The sequence below is a fragment of the Castor canadensis genome, chromosome 12 (genome assembly GCF_047511655.1).
Source record: "Castor canadensis chromosome 12, mCasCan1.hap1v2, whole genome shotgun sequence".
Lineage (NCBI taxonomy): Eukaryota > Metazoa > Chordata > Mammalia > Rodentia > Castoridae > Castor > Castor canadensis.
Genome location: NC_133397.1, coordinates 59657395 through 59683597, shown reverse-complemented (window position 1 = coordinate 59683597; position 26203 = coordinate 59657395). Strand labels below are relative to the sequence as shown.

The 26203-nt window shown below is 38.6% G+C and overlaps 1 protein-coding gene across 1 annotated transcript in view; it reads right to left on the bottom strand.

The window, feature by feature from the left end:
• Positions 1-26203, bottom strand: part of Arhgap25 (Rho GTPase activating protein 25) — an 83532-nt gene that overhangs the window by 55699 nt on the left and 1630 nt on the right. The window lies entirely within an intron of this gene.

Here is a 26203-nt window from a genome sequence, read left to right as displayed (position 1 = left end):
TCTCAAAATAACAATAATAACAAGTAGTAATAATATTAATGTCTCTCAAGCCAACAATAGAAAAGAATTGAAAGATGCTCTAGGTTGCTGAAAACTCAAGTATTAAAAATTGGGAGAATTATAAATTCTTAGGAATCAGGCTAAGTATTTGCCTGGTGTGTTAACTGTGAGGAAAAATTAGGAAGTCTCCAGGTGTGGCTTTTCACAGAAGCGGAAAATAACATCTCAGGAAACTTCTGATGTTTTTTCTGTGCCATATACCATGCTATGGAGTTTGTGGAAATTTGTACTATGACAACATTTTGCAACTCTCTTATAAAATGTTTAGAGCTTGACAGAAGAAACCATTCTAAAATTCACGAAACATTTGCACACCAAACATATTAGAAACACATTTCTTGCCAGGATTAGCTTTGTTTTTAAAACAAAACAAAACAAAAACACACAAACAAAAAAACCAATGAGAAGCAAGGAAAAAAATATGTTTTTAAAAAATGAAAAAAAAAATTCATGAAACAATGAAATAGGAAAAAAATCAAAGCTAATGTATTACTTAGAGCTACTACCTTGTAAGAAATTAATGAGATTTCACTTTTTCACAAAATCCTTCCATTTGCCGGCATTTCTATCCATTTCAAGGCTGTGCCCTCCCTGTCCTGGAGTGAGGCTCTGCAGAAGGCAGAACTTCAAACCTTGTCATCCTGCCACTGACATCCGGCAGTTCTGCTTCCTCTTCAAAGCTGTCAAACTTTATCAGCTGTCTGAAAAAATGCTTCAGGGGGTTCCCCTTTTATCACCAAAGTCCTCACAAAACATTAGGACTTATTTCATATGCATGTGTGAGCAACTGTGTGCCTCTGCCTGAGCTGGGCTCCCTGGGAGACCACACGCTGGCCTTTGACCTCATTTGTCTCTTTGTGGCTGGCCACTCCTTCATGGTTCTCACAGAAGAACTAGAAGAGCACCATTCTTTCCTTTTCCTTTGTTTGCTTGTCAAGCTAGTGGTCACTGAAGGAGTGGGTGCAGAGGTTGAGGAAGTGGAAACCACACAGACGGACAATTGTGCCGGAAGTGGAAAAAGGGCAACCATTATTCTGCACAGGCTGGTATCATGGCACCCAGGATTCACTCTGAATTCTGAATCTCCTTGGCCTGACCCATCAAATAGCATGAGATGTTTTTTTAAGGTGAAAAATTAACTGGCACTGTTTGATTTGGGTTATGTTTTAAATTACATCTTACTGTGTTAAAATGCACATGACATAAAATATCATTTTAACCAGTTTAAGTGTCTGTTCTGAACATCTGCATTGTTGTGCAACCATGGACACATCCATCTCAAGAACTTTTTATTTTGCAAAACTGAAACTCTGCACCTATTGAAAAGTAATTCCCTTTTTCCCTTTCCCCAGCCCGTTAACTACCATTCTATTTTGCGTTTGTATGACTATATCTGCTCTAGGCAACTCAGATAGATGGAACCATACAATCTCAATCTTTTTGCTTTATATCACTTATCATAACATCCTCAAGGTTCATCCATGGTATAATACAGAAGTTTCTTCTTTTTTAAGGCTGAATAATATTCAATTGCATGTATACACCACATTTTGGTTATCCATTTGTCAGTGGATATTTGAATCACTTCCACATTTAGTTATTATGAGTAATGCTTCTATGAACACGGTATACTAGTACCTCTTTAAGGCCCTGTTTTCGATTCTTTTGAAACTGCTAAATTGCATAGTGATTTTAATTTTTTGAGGAACTTTCATGCTGTTTTCCACAATGGGGTCACCATTTTGTATTCCCACCAGCAGTACACGGGGTTCCAATTTCTCTACCTCCTTGTCAACACATGTTATTTTCTGTGTTGTTTTTTAATGGTAGCTTTCCTAAGGAGGATGAGATGCTACCTCATTGTGATTTTTATTTGCATTTCCCTAATGACTAGTGATGCTGGACAGCTTTTCCTGTGCTTATTGCCATTGTAGACTTTCTTTGGAGAAATGTCTTAATCAAGTTACTTGCTCATTTTTGAAATGAAGCTTTTTGTGGTATCGTTTTAGAAGTTCTCTCTATATTATGGTTTTTAGTCTTTTATCAGGTATATGATTTGTGATTATATCTTCCATTCTGTGGACTGCCTTTTTACTCTGTTAGTAGTTTTTTTAATGCACAATTTAAAAATTTTTAAAAAGTCTAATTTGCCTATTTTTCCTCTGTTGCCTGTGCTTTGATGTTGTATCTGTGAAATAATAATCAAATCCAGTGTTGTAAAGCTGGCTGCCCTAGGCTTTGTTCTAAGAATTTTATAATTTTAGATCTTACTATTTTGACTTCATTTTTGTATATGACATTGGATACGGGTCCAACTTAATTATTTTGCATATATAAATCTAATTTTCTCAACATCTTTTTTGGAAAGACTGTCTTTTGCCTTATTTAAAATAATTTGACCATATATGTGAGGGCTTATTGCTGGACACTGTTCTATTCCATTGGTCTGTATGTCTGTCTTTCTTCTAATACTACACTGTTTTAGTTAATGTAGCTCTGTAGTAAGTTTTAATGTGAGTTCTCCAGCTCCATTTTTTTTTTCAGAATTGTTTTGGCTATTCAGGTCCCTTGAGATTCCATATAAATTTTAGGATGAGTTTTTCATTTTGTAGAAAAAAATGTCATTGGGATTTTGATAGGGATTGCAATAAATCTGTAGGTCCTAGAAGTAACATTGACATCTAAACAATTTAAAATCTTCAAACTAGGAATTCATTCTTCAGAATGAATTTCTTTAGAAATATCTTGTAGATGTGTAGAATAGTCTTTTACCTGCTTAAGATTCCTAAATATTTTATTCTCTCTCTGGTACTGGGGTTTGAACTCAGGGCTTTGGGCTTGCTAGGGAGGAGCTCTATCACTTGAGCCACTCCTCTAGTCCTGAAAATGTGTTCTTAATTTCCTTTTTGGATTGTTCACTGTTAGTGTGCAGAAATGCAAATGATCTTTGAGGGTTGACTTTGTATCCTGCTACATTGCTGGATTTGTTTATTAGTTTTAACAGCTTGGTAGAATCTTCAGGGTTTTCTGCATATAAGATCACATCATCTCTGAATAGAGATGATTGTCCTTCCTTTCCAATTTGGAAGTCTTTTATTTGTTTTTCTTGCCAGGTGCTAAAAATTCTAGGAGTACATTAAATAGATGTGGCAAAAGTGGATATCCTTGCCTTGTCCTGATCTGAGTAAAAGCTTTCAGTCTTTCAACATCAAATATGATGTTCACTGTGGGGTTTTCATATAGATTTTTCTATGCTGAGGTAGCTTTCTTTTATCCTAGTTTGCTGAGTGTTTTTATCATGAAAGGGCGTTTGAATTTTTGTGCTACACCAAAATTGAAATGATCATGCATATTTCCCTTCATTCTCTCTAAGTGGCATATCATATTGATTTTTTTATGTTGAATCATCCTGTAATTTCATTGTGATGTCTGATCTTTTGATGTGCTATTGAATTCAGCTTGCTAGGATTTTGTTGAGGATTTTTGTATCAATGTTAGAACAGATATTTGTTTGTTGCTTCTTACCGCATTTTTGACTGGCTTTGATACTAGGGTGTTGGCCTTATAGAATGAGTTAGGAAGTTTTCCCTCCTCTTAAATTTTTTGGAAAAGAGCAAAGGATTGATGTGAGTTCTTCTGTAAATGTCTGATATAATTCACTGGTGAACCCATTAGGGTTTTTCTTTGACAGATTTTTGGTTACTGATTAACTCTCTTAACTAGCTACAAGTATATTCAGATTTTCTATTTCTTCCTGGTTTAGTCTTAAAAGTGATATATTTCTAAGAACTTTTCCATTTAATCTAGGTTACCAAATTTGTTGATTTACAACTGCTCATAATGCTATTTCATAACCCTTTTTATGTCTGTAGAATAGGTAGCAATGACCCAGTAATATTTCTGATTTTGGCAATATGAGTCTTTTTCATTTTTTCATAGCCTATTTAGCTTATGGTTACTTAATGTTTTTTTGTTGATCTTACTGTATTGAATTTCTAGTTGATATGACCTTCTTTGTCTCTTATAGTATTTTATATTTAAAGTCCATTTCATTTGATATTAGTGTATTTTCTTTTGGTTACTATTTACATGGAATAGCTTTTTAAAAATCTTTTCACTTTTAATTTATTTATGTCTTTGAGTCTAAAGTGAGACTATTTCAAACAGCATATTGTTGGGTCATGTTTTCTTATCCATTCTGTCAAATCTCTATTATTCAATAGAGAGCTTAATGGCAATGCATTTAAAGTAATTGCTGATAAGGAGGAACTTAGTTCTGTAATTTTGTTACTTGTTTTTCACATTCCTTACAGCATTTTCCCCCCTCATTTCCTGTATAGCTACCTCCTTTACTTAAATTTCTGTAGTGAAAGGTATAAATTCCTATCTCATTTCCTTTTGTGTGTATGTTATTTAGCTATTTTCTTTTGGTTAAAATTGGGATTACATGTAACATACTAAAGTTATAACAGTCTAATTTGAATTTATACTAGCTTAACTTTAATAATAACATACAGATTGCTTCTTTCATAATTGTGTCTCCACTCCTTTCTGCTGTTAATGTCATCAAATTATATATTGTGTTTCAAAGACAATAACTATTTTTATTTTAAGTTTTTTAGTCTCTTAAATTATGTAGAAAACAAATGTATAGTTCACAAACCAAAGTTACAATAACACTGGCTTCTACAATAAGAATTCACCAGTCTTCAAATCATATAGAAAACAAAAGGTAGAGTTACATATCATTGTTGTAATACTGGCTTTTATAATTATATATATATTTATCTTTTCCAAGGTTTTTATTTCTTTGCATGGATTTGAGTTAACTGTTTAGTATCCTTTCATTTTAACCTACAGGACTCCCTTTAGGGTTTCTTGGGGGCAGGTCTAATGGCAATAAATTTCCTCAGCTTCTAGTTATCTAAAAATGTCTTACTTTTTATCTCTTACTTTTGAAGGATAATTTTGCTAGGTATAAGATTCTTGGTCCAGCACTTTGAATATATCAGATCACTGCTTTCTGACCCTGAAAGCTTTTGAAGAGAAATTTGCTCATAGTCTCATTGAGAATCCTTTGTATAGGACAAATCATTTCTCTGTGTCTTCTTTCAAACATCTATGTTTGTTTCCTGACCTTTCCATTATACAGTGTCTCTGAGTTCATCAGACTTGGTGTTCACTGAGCTTCTCAAATGCTTATATTCATGTCTTTCATCAGATTTTAGGGAGTTTTCAGTCATTGTTTCTTCCGATATTCTCTCTTCCCCTTTCTCTCTTCTTCTGGGACCTCCAGGACTATATTGGACTGCTTACAGGTACCCCACAGATCTCTTGGGTCTGATCACTTTTCTTTAATATTTTATGTTCCTCAGTCTTGACAGTTTCATTCATCCTATCTCAACTTTGCTGATTCTTTTTTCTGCCTGCACAAATGTGTTTTTGAAATCCTCTAGTAATTTTCATTTCAGTTATAATAATTTTCACCTCCACTGCTTCTTTTGGTTTCTTTTTCGGTTTTCCATCTCTTTGCTGTTTTTTCATGTTGTTCCTACATCATTTTTCTTGACTTCACATCTTTCTTCAGTTCTTTGAGTATCTTTAAGACTGTTGCTTTAAAATCTTTTTTTTTTTTTTTTTGATTAGGTCTTTCTCAGAAACAGTTTCTTTGGGTCTGTATTTTTTCCTTTGAATGGGCAATAATTTTCTGTTTCTTTGTATGCCTTGTGGTTTTTTTGTTGTTTTTGGAAACTGGACATTTGAACCTAATAATGAAGTTGTAAGAGGTACTCTAAGTGCTTTTCCTGAAAAGCACTGACTCCTTCTTGGGCATTCAAATTAACTAAAAACAAGAGAAGTGTGGTATCCCTACCTCCATTTTATATCTGTCTTTGCTCTAAGTCATTTTCTTTGCAGTCACTTTTCAGTCACCTTGGATTCCAGAAAGGGCAGAACTAATAACATCTTTATAACAAGGGACTGAAACTTCCCATAAGGAACAGTGGAGACTTGCAGGAGAGACCATCCCTTCAAATGAGGACAATTACCTATAATGACAAGGCTACACCCTGGAGCAGGAGTAATCATCTCATGGGAACCAGATTGTTCCCTTCAAGTGATGACAGTGATAACATCTTTTCTGGAACCCCTCTGGGAATCCTTGGACTGAGATCATGGTCAACCAGAACACACCTGTGACTGGATCTGTTTAAGCATAACTTTGTCCCCTACCACCAGTTCTTTTGTCTACTTAAACCTATAGTGTGTGCATGTACCCCAAAGATGACTGAATATGGGCTAAGTGCTTACTATGCCTCTTTCCATGGCATGTCCTGAGCTGTGTAATAAGCCTCCTTTCTTTGCTTTTACCATGACTCTTTATTTGGCTTTTAGGGGTGGGTGGCTGGACCTGGCAAACAGAATCTCAGAAGTTTGGACCTTGGGTCCAAAACTCCAGTTTTAAGGTCACTCTGGAAATCAGATTATACCCCTTTCTCTAGGGTTGGCTGGCTTTTGTATTGTTTGTTCGTTGTGACTGTGATAAGCATTTTAAGAGAAAAGGGAAGGAAGGTAAAGAGAAAAAGGGCATGGACCTTTTAAAGCTTCTGAAAAGTCATTTTAACCAATGGGGAGAGATGAAAAAGAAGAAAGAAAGGAAGGAAGGAAGGAAGAGAGAGAGAGAGAGAAAGAAAGAAAATTGCTACTCCTTTGTATGCACCTCTGTAATCAAAGGACAGACCCCTGTTATTTGGAGGCTGGAATCATTTTGCCCACCCTGCTCCTACATGCTGAGCATAAGCCACTCAGAGAATGCATACATAGCTGCCTGCCCTGGGGTGGGAAATGGGTGCCTATTAGTATGCTAAGAGCTGAAACTGACCAAAATTAAGCACAGTTTACCGCCCAAGCCTTTTCCCTAGAAAATCCAAGTTTCCATGAGACACTAGAATTCAAAAATAGTTGTATCAAACGGATTCTGCTAGGGTAGTGCCATCTAGGTGAGAAGATAGATCTTAGGTGCTTCTTATTCTTATCATCTTCCCAGCATCCTTTATGGGTTATATTTTAAGGGAATAATTTTATTAAATTTAATGCATACACCCAAAACATTATTTGTCAAACATAAAATAACCTACATATTTTATAGTAAGATGGAATGGAGCACATTTAGAAAAGAAATAGTAAGTATTTGAATGTGGAATTTTAAAAATGGGAGAAAAAAGATTTGTTTCATGTGCTTAAAGAACAAATTATATTTCCTCTCCAACTTTTAAGCTCAATTGTTCTCCTCCCTTCTTCTCTTTCTTGGCATTCCCTGATTGTATCAACTGTGAAGAAAGATGAGTTAAAATCAGACCCAAGAGAAGTAGGAGGAAGTAGTTAGATTACAGTAACGTTTCTACAGACATGTTCCTTTTAATATATTGGGAGATATTTCAAAATACAAATAAATAAACATAGCTAATTTCATTGACTTAAACATTAAATTTCAACTGATGTACAATGTGAGTTTTATCACACCAGAGATAAAATTATTTGGGGAAATGATTCTCAAAATGTTATTTCAAATTACCTTGCATAATTTTGAGAAAGAGAACTCACAGTAATATTTCAAAGTGTTCTGCTGTAAAAATAGCACTGGGCATTTCACACTTTCAGTACTTTTGTCTGCATGATAAGAGATATTTTGGAAAATGTTACTTTTTTGATAGTTGGGAGGGCTCAGAGTCACACAGGAAATCCGTGTGTGGGGGTGTGGATGTATTCATGTAGGCAGTGCTAGTGAGGAAAAAAGTGAACGAACATGTTTGCAAGACATTGCAGGCAGAGATTGAATGAAAGACTTAGAAACTATAATGTCTGTGAAATGTATTTGAAGACTCAGAATCTATAATATTTGTGAAATGTATTTGATATTCATAGAATATTCTGGGTTGAAATCATCAAAACCAACTCTTGACACAAGAGTACAATTCATAAAAGAAAATTTTGATATTAGATTTCATCAAAATTAAAACTTTTCACTCTATGGAAACCTTGAGGAGAATGAAAAACAAGTTACAGATTGAAAGAAAATATTTGCAAATCACAAATCTGACAAAAGACTTGTATTTGGAATAGATAAACAACTCTCAAAACTTAACAATGAGAAAATAAATAAGCCAATCTTTAAAATGGGCAAAATATACGAACTGATACTTTACCAAATGAAAAGATACTAACCACGGTTAGTCATTAAGAAAATTAAAATAAAACCACAATGAGATACCACCACAAAGATACTACAATGACTAAAATAAAATTTAAAGGCAAACTAACAACATCAAAGACTGGTAATGTAAGAGGTGCTTAGACTGCTTTTGCTGAAAAGCATTGCCTCCTTACTTGGTCCCACAGATTAACTAAAAACATGAGAAGCTTGACATCCCTGCCTCCATTTTGTATCTCTTTGCTCTAAACCATTCTCTTTACAGTCAATTTACAATTACCTTGGATTCCAGAAAGAACAGAGCTAATAATATCTTTATGACAACGAACTGGAGCCGCCTGGAGCTGCCACACTCCCAGTGAGGACAATTATCCCAAGAATCCTCTCAACAGGAACCAGATTACTCCCTTCAGGTGATAACTTTCCAAAACTGGACCAGACCACCTGCCTGACCAAGACTGCTCTGCCAATCACAACTACACCTGTGACTGAGACTGCTTAACTATGCATATCTTAGTCCCTTGGCCCCAGTTCTTTTGTCTATTTAAACCTATAGCTCATGTCATCATGGCTAAAGATGAGCTATGTGCTTACTCTGCCTCTTCCCATGGCATGCCCTGTGCTGTGTGATAAACCTCCTTTCTCTACCTTTACCATGCCTCTTTATTTGGCGTTTAGGGGCAGGTGGCTGGACCTGGCATATGGAATCTCAGGAGTTTGGGCCTTGGGTCCAAAATTCAGGTTTCAGTAAGGATGAAAAGCAGCAGGGACTTTCATACATGACTGGTCAGCATACAAAATGATACAGCCACTTTGGAAAACAGTTTGGCAGTATCTTTTAAAGTTAAACATGTGCTCATCATATAGCCTAATAGTCCCACTCCCCAATATTTACCCAAGAGAAATGAAGCATTAGATTCATATAAAACCAGTAAGTAGATATTTATACCAGTTTATGCATAATGTCTAAAAATTAGAAATAACCTCAATATCTTTACATCCTTACAGAATGTCAGGACATGTAGGTAAGTTTGATGCCTGCCCATTTATAAACACCAAGCAAGGTTATTGAAAAGACAGTAAATCCAACACAGTAAGCGGAATCCAAAATGACTCTAAGTCCAAAATTCAATTATCTATAACACATGGTCATAGTATTTTGAAACTAATGAAATGGTTGTCCTCAACCTGTAAAGTTTCCAGTCTACAGCTCCTACCCAAATCCATCCAAACCCTGGCTGGGTTTTCTGCCATCTGGTGGCCATAGTCAGCTTCAGTTTACACATCAGTGAACAGAATGCCATCCTGTGGCTGGCATCCTGCATTTCAGCAATAAGAAGCAATTCTAGGAATTTTCATTAGTTGTCACTCTTGTATTGGCCTAGACCAGGAAGACTGCGCTAAGAGAAAACTATGAACTAGGGAACCCACATTGTGCTTCTCCACCAGCCTACTCTTTTGACATCCCACTATACATTATATCCAGAAAACACATTGGCCAGAGGGGGGAGGCTAGAGGATGACAGCTATTTGCCCATAATGTGATATCTGGACCAGTTATCACAGGATTCCATGTTGAAGTAAGGCAGGCTAATATAGGGACAGGCAGCATGGGAATTAAAGCAAGCCAGAATTAGGAGCTAGGACTGAAAAATTGCTAGGATTTCAAATTTAAACATTGCACTATGTAATCTTTAAGAAAAATGCACAAAGCACATACATTTTTCTCAGTACTCCCTAACCATCATTTCTTAGTTCCCCATTAAATATAATATAGAATAAAAGAAATTTCTCTGACCTTGCCCCAGAAATTAGAGATGCCTGGTTCAGCAATTCTTTTAATCAGAAGCATTCCATAAAAGTTACAAGAAAAGGGCATCCATGTCCCAAGACCCTCCTTTTCCTTGGTAAGACCACCTTAGACCCAATGTCTCCTGCTTCAGTACTAATTCAAAAGATTGCAACAAGACAATTGAATGTTAGCAAGTGCTTACTACAAAGAAATCACTTATCTGGAAGAAAATTAAAGCAAGACTCCCTAACCTACTTTAATTAATACAAATAACCTCAATGGAAGAATCACAGTATTTCCTTCCAACGCTCACTTGATGTGTGTTTCCCTTTCCCTCTACTGGTGGTGCTTTGTCTTACTTGTCTAGTAAAATCTTTGCCCACCTTCTACTTACTTTGTGAATTGTCTTGAAATTCTTTTCACTGACAGATTCAAGAGCTTAGGACAGGAGGACAGAGTAATGAGTCAAGGATCTCTCTGTCATTAAGATCCTCCTTGACCCCTCTCTGGTGACAAAAGGAGGACTTTTTCTCTTCTTGGAAGTGTAAAGTGGTGATTTTAACCTTTGTAAGGTTATACACTTCTTTGAGAATCTTCATGTACACCAATAATTCTTCATATGACTTCAGGCAGGTGTGGGCTCATTGAAGCCAGACTGGGGACATTAAGGGAAAGAACCTGAATATGTTAGCTGGGGAGGATTGCAAGCCAGCAATCACAGCATTTGGAATAGACAGGGAAAATGGCAGGGGCAGGCATAAGAAAAGAAAGAGTAAAGTTACTGTTAACTAGGGGACAATAAGCATTTCATTGCCCTCTAAAATGTACCAAATGCCCACATGGCTCTTTAGACATAGTCATTCATGCTGGGTATCCTCCACCTTTCTTTTTCACTCTTACTACTGGTTCCATTTTACATACCTGAGGCTTTCCTGGCCAGTCTCACCCCCGCTCTGGTTTCCACGCAAAGTCATTGGAAAATCATCAATGAAGTTTGGGTTGCAAGTGAGAAGACTAGCTGTGATGAGGCCAAAAGTCCTGACTCACTGAGTGATCAAGGGCTACAGCCTCTCTGGGCTTAATCCCTCAAAGGATGGGATGAGACCCTACACACAGGTGTTGAAAGAGTCAGAAGCAGTATACAAGTTTGAGTCTGTGATATACTCCAAAATTGAATCCTAGGAAACGCCACAGGTAATTCATACTACAGCAGGTGACATAAGTGTCCACAACACTTGCTGGGTCTGCTGACAAACTATTCTTTATGCCTTTGCCCCACACATTGTAAACGACAAAAAATTTCCACCTTTAAGTTTTAATAGTACTCTCAGGTGTCATTTTTACTTCATGTGCATTACTCAAAACTATACTGTAGGATATAAATAATGTTTTAGTGTACATTTTTAGAGAAGAAAAAATTTAAAAGTCAGGCTACTACAAAAAAGTAACACAATTCCAAACATTCTGCAAATCACTGCTCCAGATCCCCCTTCCAATCTGCCATGGGTGCTGCCATTGTGCCATGGCTGTCTTACCAGCACTTACAGAAGCAAATCCCACACTGTGTGGCATATCTAGTCACTTAGGAGCTCATGAAAATTTAAATTCCTAAGTCATACTACTGAGCACTTACACTAGTACCTCTGGGATGGAACATAGTAGTGAACTTTTTAAAACCTCCCAGGACAGCCAAATTTGAGATCCAATTAATTAGAGGAAGAGTAGAGAATGTTTATCTTCAGAGTCTTATTCTGTCTTTGCTTGGTTCCCTTGAGCCCTGGCAGGTTGATCTGAGCTATAAAAATATTAACATGAAGTCTCTAGGGAACTCACAGAGAACAAATGAAATGCTATGAAAACTGGAGGCTGGAAAGTGGTCAAGAAGCTACCAGTGTAGTCTAGGCCCCACATGGAAATAAGAGAAAGTGGTGGATTGGATCTGAGGTAAAAGTAAGTGGAACTCATAGGACTGATGGTGCACTAATTGGGGTAGGAAGAGGTCCTGAGGTCGAGACCAGGGTCAAAGATGACCCAGTTTCTAGGACAGAAGTAGAAGAATATCAGGATTGGTTACATAATTCACAGAGCTTAGTGCAAAAGTGAAAATGTGGAGCCCTTGTTCAAAAGTGATTACAATTACAAGATGGTTCTAACAGAACATGAAATGCAGCATGGGACCCTGCGTAACTGAGGATGGTTGCACGCCATGCAAACAGCCCTAAGAAGGGGATCTTAGTCATTGGATGGAATAAGAAGGAGTGGTAAATAGAGAGAGCATGCAAACATATGACCAGAGATGGAAAGCCACCCACTGATAACCTCTCTCTGTGAAGGACCCATGGAAGTGCTAGCTGAGGTTATTGTAGATTTTCCTACTTATCAGTGAACTTCTGGTGGACTTCTTCCGTCCTTTTCTCTCTCTTCCTTTCCCTGGCTGGTCCTTGTCTTCTCTTCTCAGCTACCCACTTACAGTAACTGACCATCCTACAAAACTGATATATAGCTTTAGTATTGTATTTCCTGAGCAGTTAATTTTTTTCATGCTCACTAGTAAATGTGAATTGAATTTTTCTCCAAAGAGGGAAATAAAAACTAAATTAAATTGCCCATTTTACCTGTAGCCATCAATATGAAAAGGTCCCTAAGTTCCTAAGTCAGGTGCTCCCTAAGAGTAAAGAAGAGAACCAATGTGGTTAGAGAGAAGAGGGAGTGGGGAGGCAAGTGAACAGAAACCCCCTCCCCAGCCCTGAATCTGAAATGAAGGAAATCTTAGCCCATGCTTTAGTCACAGTCATCAAAATGTTTCGATTAGAGGAGCAAGAAGTACCCCTTGTGACACTGTGCCTGAGGCCCTGACCTCCATCGGGAATAACTAAATGTTCAGTCACCCACATACTGTTCCAAAATAGCTTCAGAAACCGAAAGCCCTACTTCTCGTTCTATAAGAAAGTCAGAATTACCTCTCTAAATCAAACCACTGCTCAGTCTCTAATAAGAACAGCATATAAAGAGATAATAAAAATTTAAAACATGCTTCAGTCATTATTTAACTTGTTTAATTTCCCTGGGGTAGAGGAAAGTTAGCAGGCACAGGTCAGACTCCAGCTACTCTGCAGAATTCTCCTTGATAACTACTGTGCAGCAGGTACTGTTTTTGTTCTTGAATGATCTAAAAGTGAACAAAATGCAGTCCTGACTTCAACGAGCTTACAATTCAGTGCACCAACATGCAAATGAATAAGATCATTTCAGATTCAAAATTGTGTTAAGTAAAGTAAGAAAATGAGGAGGAGACTGGAGAGGTAGGGGCAGGTTATATTAGATGCTGTGGTCAGGATGGACCTCTTTGGAATAGAGTGGATGAAAGGCCACAGTAAGACCTGGGAAAGGCATTTCAGGGACAACAGCAGATGGACCTTGAGCTAGCCCCAGCACAGAGTGTTTCAGGAGCCAGAAGGTGTGTGTGACTGGGCATAGCATGGGAGCAGCAGCAGAACAGTCAATGGGTTGGGGGTAGACAGGCAGTGGCCTGGCCCACAGGCAGGGATCCTGGGTTTAAATTTCATTCTAAGTACACGGGATTTTTGAGGAAAAAACAACATAATTTGATTTCTATATTTCTAATCTGTGGAGTCTGGCTATGGTGCAGAGAATATATGATACAGAACAATAGTGGGGTCAGGAAGACTGAAACACTACTGCAGTAGATGGGGCAAGAATTATTGGGGTTTATTGCATCAAAGATATCAGAAAGTATCAGGTTGGTGATTTGAAGCGAAAGATCTTTTTCCTATAGATCAGGTGTGCAGTAGGAGGGAAGAAGATGAGCAGAAGTTAACTCCAGATTTTTAGCCTACCTTACTAAGATCAGAACCCACAAGAGAGATTGGAGCTAATAACAAAATTGAAGGTACATGCTGGGCATGTCATCATGTCCAATTATTCAGAAGGCAGAGAATGGAGAATTTTGGTTTTTAGCAAACCCAGACAAAAGTTAGTGAGACTCTATCTCAAAAACAATCTGGATGTGATGGTCTATGCCTATAATCCCAGCTAGGAAACAGGCAGAGATAGGAGACTTATATTCCAAAGCAAGTCCAAGGCAAAGCAGGAGACTCTATCTGGAAAAAAAAAACCTAAAAAAACAAAAGAACTGGGAGCACAGCTCAAGTGGTAAAATGCTTGCCTAGCAAGCTCAAGGCACTGAGTTCAAACCCCAGTGCCACCAAAAAACAGTTCAGGCAGTGTTTAAAAGGTGATAAGATCACCTAGGTGGTGATGTTGAATGAACTGAAGAGAACACAGGCACTGAGCCTTGGGACCAGGACTAGCTTTATATACATACTACCTGTGCAATCACACAGGGCCCTGCGCTCAGAAAGTTCTGCACTCAATTTAATGCTCAGCTGCCCCAATCTGAAATTCCAAATGCTCTTTTTAAAATAAGGAACCCTACATTTTCATTTTGCACTAAGAACCACAAATGACAAGCCAGCACTGCCCAGGGCACCTCCACGTTAAGAGGTCTGTTGGAGGATAACTTATCAAAAAGGCTCAGAAAGATGACTCATGAAATCAGGGTAAGCCAGGAAGTGTGGCCTCCAGGAAGCCATGAGAAGAAGAAATGGATGATTTCATCCAACACTGCAGGATAGTTGAGTGAATGAAATGAGGCCAGAGGAGACAACTGTAGTTTGGCAAGTTATGCATCATGAGTGACTTTGATTAGAACATCCCTGGTGGAGGGGCATGCACCAAATGTCATTAGGCTGACTGTTGTGTGAGACATGACCAGGTCCAGCACTGATATTGGATAGCCTGCACCAAAATTCAAATTGAGTTCCTTGTCTTAAAACCCATGTGCCTTCTTTCTGATCCCCAGCTCCATTCTTCCAGTGAGGGACTTCATGAGGATACTACAGCCCAGAAACCCAAACTCTGTGCCTCCCTAAAATCAACCATCCATGGAACAACCACCTTGAGAACCCATAAGAACACTCACTGGGTTCTTGGTCCAGGAAAACACTCGCTCGTGTACTCCTAGCCAGCTGTCCCAGGTGGTCCAAAAGGCAGGCAGAGCATGTCACCTTGGCTAGACTCCTTATGCTATGAGCAGGAGAACAGCAGAGGCAAGACAAGAGCATAACCCTGTAAAGTGTGGGTCTTCAAATAGGGCCCCTATTACCTACATCTAAGAGTAGAACTGGAGAAAAAGATGTGGGTATATGGAGACTGTTGGTGATAGGAAAATGAAGTAATTCTTTTTCGGGTGCACATATTTTTCTCTATGAAATGTAAAAGTATGAGTAATAGCAAAAAAAAAAATAAGTGTTAAGACCCTGAGGAGAAAAAAGGAGAGTGTATTAGTCACACTTTTCATAGCTGTAACAAATACCTGAGAGAATAACTTAAAGGAGGAAGGATTTATTTTGGCTTACAGTTGCAGAAGTTTCAGTCCATTAAGTCAGGGAAAGCAGGGCAGAGCAGAGCAGTTCATATCATGGTGGTCAGGAGGCAGAGAAAGAATGCTTGTACTAGTAGGTTCTCTCCTCTTTCCCCTTTCATTCCTTTCAGGCTCCTAGCCAAGGACAGGCCTTTCCCCGTTAATTAATCCTTTGTGGAAATGCCCTCATAGACATATCTAGAAGTGTGCTTTGCTAATCTAGGTGCTTCTTAAACTAATCAAGTTGACAACCAAGATTAGCCAGTATAATAGAGTTTGGGGAAAAAGAAAAATAAATTTACTAGGTAGGTGCTATAGTTTGAATGATTGTGCCCCTTTGAAAATCATGTTGAAAGCTGATCTCCAAAGCAAAAAAAAAAGTATTGACAGGTGTGGTCTTTGGGAAGTGATTAAGTCAGGAGGGCTCTGTGACCAGGGCCTTTTATGGTTTGGGCCTTTTAAAAAAGGCTCATGTGTTGAAGATTGGTCCCCAGCTATTGGTGCTATAGAGAGGATCAAGAGGATTTTAACTCATCAATGGACTATTGATAAATTCATAGCTGATGAAGGAAGTAGATCACCAGGAATATGCCTTTGAAGGCTGTATCTTGTCCTGAGCACTCTCCTCCTCTCCCCTCTCCTCCCCTCCCCTCCTCTGTCCTCTCCTCTCCTCTCCTTTCCTCCCCTCTCCTTTCCTCTCCTCTTCTTCTCTTCTCTTCCTGGCCCCAGGGAGTGAATAACTTTGCTCTACCACAAACTTTTCACCATGATGTTTGGCCTCATTCAGGCCCAAAGTGATGGGACCAAGTGACCATTATCTGAAGCATCTGAAACCATGAACCAAAATAAATCTCTCCTCCTTTAAGTTGATTTTCTCAGGCATTCTGTCAGTGCAATGAAAAACTGACTAACACAGGGCCTTTACAAAAGAGTCTGAGAAAGAGGGTTCACTTTCTTCTGACCTTCTATTATGTGATGTCACAGTGTTCATCCCATTTTGCCCTTCTCTTTCTCATACCATGACACTACCGTCCATAAGTAACAGGCTTTCACCAGACACTAAGCATGCCAACACTTTGATCTTGGGCTTCCCAGCCTCAAGAACCGTGAGAAATAAATTTCTATTCTTAAATTAAACAAATTACTGAGTCTCAGGTATTTTATAATAGTGGCAGAAATGGACTAACACAATAGTAGGTTTTTCTGCTTCTGTTAAGTGCCCACTAAGATGACTGGCTGCAAATAAAGGCAGCTCAGTGGTCTGGTTTTTCTCCAGTGATATTCAGCTGCTCAGGTGCAGGCACTGAAAAGGTGGATAATTGGGTTTAAACAATGATTTTTCAGATAGTCATGAGGAGTGGGGGCCAAAGGATTTAAGGGTGCTTGTTGCTTGTTCAGTAGAGGAAGTAATGCTAGAGTTAGGAATCTAAAGGAAGGAGGATGTAATGAGGTGATAGATAAAGAGAAAAAATAATTGGAGGACCAATGAATGGTGGTTCATTGAGGAGTTGTCAGAGAATTGATTACTGGAGTGGGTAAGCTGTGTACATAGGTCACAGAGTAGGAAGTCTGAAAGTGAGATTTCAAAGATAGCACAATTATAGGGAGTGACATGTTTGACTTATGGCTATGAGTGGCTGAGCTGGTTGGAGGAAGTACTGTGTAACAATTCTGTGAAGCAGGCAGAACCTACTCCTCCATCTTGCAGATGAGAAAACTGAGACACAGACATTAAGTGCTCGCCTAAGTCAGAGATGATAAATGGCTGAGCTGGAAACCAAACCAGCTCTGTCTTCTACGCTTTGTACCTAAACTCACTTTCCACCCACCTTCTATATTCAGCTCTGGCTTCTTCGTTAAGTTAAGAATTATTTTATTTCTGTCAAGAAATATTGTAAATCAGGAACTTTACTTTTTATTTGTGAAGACAAAAGAGTGACTACCATTATCAATTGCTTTCATTGTAATGCTGTCCATTTCAGGTCATAGAAGGATTAGGTCTGGGAATAATTTTGGGCTGGCCAGAGACCTGGCAACATCCAAGGCTTTCTGGAGGTAAATAAGGGATACAGTCAACATTTAGTGACAGAAATCCAACTTTAGTGCATTGTCTGTGGGCGCTCTCTACTGGCTCTCAATGAGATAGCAGTTGAAGATCCAAAAAGATCTGTGGTTTTTGGAAACAGCATATGGACTTGGATTAACATGTAAAAAGTTATCCTTGTAGATATTTAGGGGCTATGGCTCAAGTGGAGCAAGGAAAACGACAGTTACAGAATAAGTCCTGTGCCAGCTCTGTAAATATCATGAAGACAATTACGCTGCTCTTTAGTGGGAGAGATCTACCCACTCAGTCTCTCTCTAATAAGACTGTCAGAATCTTAATCTTTTTATCTTCTTACACCATTAGCTGAGCAGAGTGCCCAGCACCTAGTAGGTATCCAATAAATACGTGTCCGTCAGAATAGAGAAAAATTAGCCACAAGGTACAGTTTCACAGCAGGAGGCAGCCGTCCCACTTGGGCAATATAACTAGGCTTCCCAGAAGGAGATGGGGGTGGCCATGGTGATGGGGAGGAAGGGGCAGAATTGAAAAACACCCATAAAGTAGGATCACAAATTTAGGCACTAGATAAAGGATTCACAAGGGCAAGGATTTTTTTTGTGTGATTTTTGGAAAGATCCCTGCAATATACTGTCAGATGTGACTCCCAATGTGTGAGCAAGAATAAAAGCTTGCTTTAAAATAGATGAAAGAAGCTACACAACAGAACTCAATTCAACAGAACTCAACAGAAAGAACTCAACTTGACAAAGACAAACAAAACCTGAGTGCTGTTTGCTGAGACTTTCACAAAGGACTGGATTTGAAGGTGTTGATATCAGACCTACATTGTGGCAATGGCAGTGATGGTGACAATAATGATAATTAATATTTATGAAGCACTTAGTATTATGCTAAGGGGTTTATGTCGATCATCTCCTTTAATTTGCATGAAAACTGTAAGAGAGAATACTGTGATTATTCTCTATTTTTCAGTTAAAGAACCTAAAGACCAAGGTCACATCATAAGCAATTAGTAAAACTGGGATTCTAATTTAGACAATTTGACTCCAAAACCAGCTTTCTAACTATGATATGATTGCTGACTTAGTCCATTCCAGTTAGTTTAGACTTGGTCAGAAAGTTATTTTGTAAACATTATAAAATTATTTTAAAATGTTAAAATTTACTCTACATCAGACTTAGGAACTCCATGCTGTAGTGCTTCCTCTTTCACTTTGAACCTCCAAACCAACAAAGAAGCACACAAATGGCTCAGCCACCATGGGCCAGGAACCTTATCTAGAACAATATGTAGATGTGCAAATTTGGGGGATGGATGAGCAGTGTGAGAGGAAAAGATAGAGTGAGGCAGCTGTCACCTGAGTTAGTCTCCGTGCTGGTAACAGAGACCTCATGACTTACGGAGGATATTTGGTACTGGTAAAGACTGTGAAGGTATGGGTGAGGAAGTGCTCTCAAGGTGAGACACAGCCGGGGGGGGGGGGAGATGCTGTCACATAGAGGGAGCAAGTCAATGTTTTCTGAACAAGTGAATAAATTTAATTACTGGTCTGAATGTACTAAAGATGTCACAACTTTATATAACTCTAGAGAAGAAATTTGAGTGCTCATGGGATTGTATCTTTATTTGTGAACTAAAAGAAATGATCCTCAGCATTTTTATGTCCTTTGAACTCTTTTTAGAAATATTATATAGAGATACATGCACACTCATGTTCACTTTGGTGCTATTCACAATAGCCAAGTCATGGAATCAGCCTAGGTGCCCTTCAGCAGATAAATGGATAAAGAAAATGTGGTGATGTTTTACATCATTCTGAGTAAAACAAACCAGACTCAGAAAGACAAACATTGCATGTTTTCTTTCATATATAGAACCTATATTTTTTTAGACATGAAAGTAGACAATGTACTATTTGGTGGAAGAAAAAGTCAATGAGAGGGGGAAGAAGAGATGACAGAAGGGTATAGAAGATGAGTATGACTGAAGTACACAGTATGCAAGTAGGACAATGTCATAACAAACCCTTATTTTGTACAATTAGCAATAAAAATAATAAATAATGAAATAAATGCCAAATTAGATAGTACATAAAATAATATACTAAAGACTTAAAAACTTTAAGAAGAGTGAGGGTTTGAATTTGTGATCTTAATAAATTGAACATTAATTTTAAAAAAGAGAAAACTTGAAATGTGCAATTGTTAAGTATGAGATCTGCCCACAGGCTGTAGGAAGAGTTGGGTATATTGCATGTACTTATACTTTCTTATTTAAAGAAAATGACTAATGAGGTTTTAATAGTCTCACAGAAAACCATTTTCAATGAACACAAAAATTCTTATCAAACACAAAATATAAGCTTGTTAATCAAATGGGTGGAGGTCGTTGTGACTAAGCTTCAAAGTTAATTCAGTTTCTTCAGAGCCAAGACAAAAAGGGGAACATAGTTAAGTTGCCCTGTCTTATCAGAAAGGAGGAAGTGTAGCCATCCCTCAAAGAAGGCAAAGTTATTTCTGAGCACTGAATTCTTAAACAATTTTCTCACATGGAGTTATGCACAGGAGTTACTAGAATGGCCCATTCCTCATTTTCATTTTTCCAACACAATTAGGAAAGATTTCATGAAATCATTACTTTCAGGAAAGACAAAAACTGAAAGTGTAACATTAGAGCACAGCTCAGAGAGCCCTGTTCTAGGAGGGCACCAAGGTAATGTAGTCTATCATAGCTGCTGGTCTGATCTGAGATTGGAAATGAGATTGCCTGTAAAGGAAGGAAACAGATGTGCATATATATGTTATGAATCTTGTTTGTAGAAGTTAAGCATCTTGCCCCAGGTTTGCTGCTGATTAGCAGTAGGATCCCCAAACCATAAGCTCCTGGCATCCTCTACTCCTCAAAAGAATAATCAGTGGACAATTCAGCCCTTAGACAATCTCTTATCAATGCTACTTTTTTCAGGCAATTTGAGGTTATTTTTTCCCATGAGGACCTAGAGTACTGTGTTACATATTTTATTAAAAAAAAAATTTTTTGATAAAAAACCAAATGATCAGTTAGTTGGTGAGGTTGACTCACATCATACAAGTTCAGAAGCATGCATGGATATCACCTCAAAGGAAGTCTGTAGTCTAGAGATCTGTAAACTGTATAAATGATTGGGGAAAGGATTATTATATTGTCTTTCCACTTATTCAAAGACTTAGGGACTCCAAATGGGCATGATGTCCATGCTGTGACCAAAACATAGTAGAAATTGAGCAGTGGTAATGGAGTCCAGGGTGCAGAGAGGGCATCAGGCAGATGAGAATGAGGGGGAAGTGAAGAAAGTGAGAGGTGACTGAAGGCTGCATTGCAAATGTGATGTGCCTGGGGAAAGTGTGGCAAGGAGACAAGTAGTCAGGTGCCCAGAGTGAGCTCATAAGGAATTTCAGCTTAACCCTTCCAAAGGATTAGCTAAACAAAATATAAAACATTTTACTTCCACCAAGAAGCAGAGACTATCATTGGAAAATCAGTGGGGGAACAAAGACAAGTGTGGGACTCCCTAAAGAACATGTCTGTGTCTTAAAGAAAGGGACTGACAGCAATGGGAAGAGGGGTAGTGGCACCAGAGCTCTGGTTTACTAGCATCCTTCTGTGGCTCCCACACCTGCTGTCATCACAGGATTTCCCTCATGGTCTTGTAATTGTTTCCCTGTCTGTGCCTCCATTTAACTGTGAGCTCTAAAAATGTAGAGAGCAAGACTATCTTTATATTTGGTTGTCAGACCAATGAGTATCATTTTTTTCTAAAATGGTTTTTAGTTTAAAACAAAAAGATTTAGCAGAGAAAACTGGTGATAAACAAAGGCTAAAATAAGAAATGTAAATTATTTTTTCTCCTTCTAATTTTCATATCTCAGTTCCTTCTGGGGATTCTGCAAAATTTCCATGTCAACCTCTGTGATGGAATCCTTCCAAATGGCTCACTGTGGCTGTCCCCACTGACTTCCCCAGCTCTCCCCATGTACCATTTGGTCTCAGTTGCTGTGGCCCACAAACTAGTGCTTCACTTTGGCTCTTTTTACCCTCCTAGATCTTGCATCTCAACTTACCTAATTAGTCACCCTCAGTGCTGCAACATGGAAGATTCTTTTTTTTTTTCCAAGCTGTCTTGTGTGTAAAAGGACCATCATCACCAACTTACTCCTCTCAATCTGTCATAGATCTTTTCAACTCCCTCACAGTGAGCATGACCTACTCAAAGGACCTCTCTCCAGCTGTGTGGAGTCTCCATACAGTTCTCCCATTGGGCACCGTGAAAATGCCTTATAAATTGATGTGTGAGACAGAGAGAGGCAGTACTATCACTTCCGCATACTATTTAGATTGTGTACAACTAGGCCAGGGCTGTCTTGACCCAGACCCATTTTCAGAATCACAGACACTAAGAGCCACAGAGCTTGTGTCTGTCAATCCAGTGCACTTGGCTTCCAGTATAGCACAGCTTGCAAAATCTAAGGCAGCCTTGCCTAGTGTCTGCAGGCAGGGCATTGTGGGTGAGTGGGTAGAAAACAGTGCATTTTCCCTTTACTACTAAGGTTGATCCTCACTCTGTTGCTGCAGCAAGCAGACCCAGAGAAGGCATCATCCCTCAGTCCTTAAGTGGTGATGAGGCTCTCAGCTTGGACAGCAGGAGGCATTTCCTTTGTGGAAAAAATCTAACTTATACCTAAAGGTAAGTCAACAATATTATTTTTACTCAAAGAATAATGATGCACCCTTTCAAAAAGATAGAGTGTGGCTTGGGAAAGAACCCCCTTTGTATCAATTGTTCACTTCCAAGGAAGGCATGTTCTGATCCTTGATGCTGCCTGCATGCCTGGGGACTTTAAGCCACCAGTGACTGGGAGCTACTCAGGAAGCATAATAACTTTGGCCACAACAAATAAACACATGGGTCTAAAACCCAGGCTGGCTGGATTAGCACATGGTAATTTTGACAATGAACTGTAAAGGAAATTTCACCAAGATTAAACTCCCAAGAATGCATGGATCAGCTCACCTTGGGCAGAGAGGTTTCAGAATTTCCAACCAGTATCCAGCATTTCATGTCTAGGTGAGGCATAAAATATGCTCAAGCAGGTTGGCCTGGCCACTGTGAAGTTGTGTAGTTCTTTCAAGAAAACCCTATTTCCTGGGACTCGAAGTCCAGAAAGTCTACAAAAGAGTAAGTGTGAATCTTAGCTTGGTGGAACATCTTCAGTTAGACCAGGACTTTGGAGCTGGCTGCTAGATTTCCAAATATATATATTTCTTAAACATATGCCAAGTTTAAGACCTTGGGTCAATATTCCTTGTCAACCACTTGGGAATATGTTTCAGCTTTGAGTATCTTTAATGACACAGTTAATACTTGTTCATTACAGAGAACTTAAAAATAATAATACTTATGTGTGACTATATCACACCTATAAAGAATTCACCCATAGTTAACTGCTATTAACGAGTGCTGTAAATCCTTACAGATTTTTGAGGATTTGTTTATATGTGTGATATTTTGTTCATCTGACATCCAATAATACAATAAACTCTCATGTACCTATACTGAGGGTAGTTACCTTTGAAGATCCCAAATACATTCTCTTTCCTTTCCCCTCCAAAAGTAGCAACAACTCTGAATTTTATATGTCAATTCCTTGTTTTTTAGAATAGTTTTTCAATATACATATACTTATGTATATTAAAAATAATATAAATGAATTCATTCTTCTCTTCTTTAACTTCTGTTTTTGCCTAATAGTAAGTTTTTGCTATTTAAGTGTGTTACTATAGTTAATTATACTTTGTTCTTGTACAGCATTCTATCTTGTAAGAATGCTGGAGTTGATCTTCCCATAGTACTATTGGTATCTCCCTCCTGTTATTACAAACAATGCAGCTATGATAATTCTATACACGCATTCTGTTCCCATGCACAGAGTTTCTCCAGGGAAAGTCTCAGGAGATAAACTGCTGCTTCATAGGATCTGTGCATCATCAGCTTCCCTAAGCCATTGCCAAGTGGTTCCTCCAAAGTGGCTGGATCCTCAGTGTGTGAGAGGTGCCATTTCTTCACATCCTGGACAACAAACACATGGTATTGTCAAACTTTTTCATTCTAACCAACTTGGTGAGTAAGAATAAGTACGTCACTGTGCTTCTAAGTTTCACTCTTTGATTATTAAGTGTATTTTCAGATATTATTGGCCAAGTACCATTTCTATTCTGTGAGATACCTATTCATGTTGTGTGCCTATTTTAAAATAGTTCAGAGGACTTTTTTATATATTCAGTTCTATCTCTTTAAATTTATGAATCTATCTAAAACTATACTTTCAAATCTGACTTCTTTTAATAAGAATAATAACCTATATTATGCAAAGTTTTATGATTTATAAATTGAACTAGTTATAAAAGTTTAAATAATGAATGTTTTTATTTCCTTTACTTTGATTCTCTAAAAGACAAAAATATACCACGTCAGATAAATAATGATTAAATTGGTATCAAATAGAAAACCAAATGGAAAAACCCACTCTTGACCTTATTCACTTATTAGTTGAAGGTTACAATAAATTTTTGTTTCTGAATAGTTTTTTAATATTAAATTTCAGGAAGGGAAAGTTAGAAACAACCTTTCCTCCATAGTCATTTTCATTGTGTACTTCAAAATCATATCCCTACAAGGCCCTATTCTCTCCTATTTTGGCTTAGGAGAACTGAGAAAAAATAAGATGTGTGTGCAGTTGGATACAATATAGATGGTCTTGAAATTCACCCAGTAGTCTTCACAAACCACAGAGTAGAGAGGGCTTTCCTTGGATGGTCAGTACCCTCTCAAAGGAGCACTCATAGGCAAAATACTGGATGTGCTAGACCCTGGGAAGAAAGGATGCTGTGTCTCTGAACCTTCCCCCCAGTGATGACAATTCAGTTGATGGACAGACATGTGAAAAAGTGAAATATTTGTGTAACAGTGTGTGAACACTGTGGAAGGCTATCAGAGTTTAAATTGCTGGACTGAACTTGAAGATGATAAAGATCAAAGGAAGAAAAGTGAACTACAGTCCCACCTCAAGTCAAAACTATTGGCTCTACCTTTTCTTTTACTTCCAACACCTGTTCTCCACTAAGATCCTTAGGTCAGAGGCAGGATGGTCAGGTTTATGTTCTCCCATCACTGCATCATAACCCTTCCAGGATCACGGTGGTGGTCTCTGGGGCTGTCCTGCCATCCAAAGGCTCCCCTCAGCTCTTTGAGATGGAAGTACAGTACAGAGTCCTCCCCACCACTCTCAGACTTTCACTTTCACTCCAACCCTGTCTCAGCACTCAGGACTTAGGGGAAATGGAGACACAGTTCAGTGAGGAAGAGCAGAGCCCCTACTCCCCAACCCCCATCCCGGGCCACACTGTAGGTCTGTGTCTTGCTATTTCCCCAGCAAGAGCCCAATCTGGTGTTCTTCTTAAACTACTGTCCCCCTAAAGTCATATGTTAATACGCATCTTCTAAAATTGAGCTAGAAAGTGAATCATTATGTGATGTGTGGGTTCCAATCACAAGTGACCTTGTAATTGTACATTTACTGATCATCTATTCTAGTAGTTCACAACTAGGGAAGATATTATGCTCACCCCCTCCCCCAGGGGACATTTGGCAATGTCTAGAGACATTTTTGGTTGTCACAATGGGTGGTGTCACCTAGTGGGAAAGGCCAAGGCTGCCAAATATGCCATAATGCACAGGAAAACCCCCACAACAAGCCTGAATGTCAACAGAGATCAGGAAGAGATACCCTGATCAGATTTTCACTACCCAAGCTGGAAAAGAACTGTAAGTCATCAGTTTCCCTGATCTGACTCCCAGTTCCACAGGTCTTCCCAATGGAGGTGGCTTCTTTGATACACCATTAAGCCAGCTCCTACAGTTGCACCTGGACAGAAGATGCTGGGACTGAGTCAGGGACCCTCTGCTCTCAGAGGACTGGGCTTATCATCTAGATTCTAGTCCGTGAGACACACATAAGATACATTCTACTGCAGTCCAGTCTCTTGGGGCAACAAACTTATAGATGGCATGGATAAGGATAACGATGAGGACTCCTTAGACTTCGTTAAGTCATTGTTACTATTTTTCCGTTTAGTAATACTAAATAATACCATCTTCTGGTAACCAGTCTTTGTTCAGTCAGTGAATACTGCTTGTGTGCCACGCTGGCCCAGGTGTTAGGCGCTGTGTTAGACAGTAACTCTCTGAGGCTCGTGCATGTAGCCGGTGGCACCTGCAGCATTCTTCATCAGGTGAGTGCTTATTGACATGCAGAATCCTGGGCCTCCTTCCAGGGATTCTGATGCCATAAATCAGGATGGTGCCCAGGAATCTGTGTTTTTGGCTGGCACTTGACTTGCCTGCAGCAGGCTATCCATGGTGCCACACTTTTAACTACCATGAAATCTACCCAACTTAACCCTAGGCTTGAGAATCTAATATAGTAATGGTCTACATTCTGAAAAAATCATTTAACTATTAATTTTCTTATTTTCAAAATGAAGGAAAGACCTAAGTACCTATTAAAATACAGATGGTGAGAGAGCAAGATGGC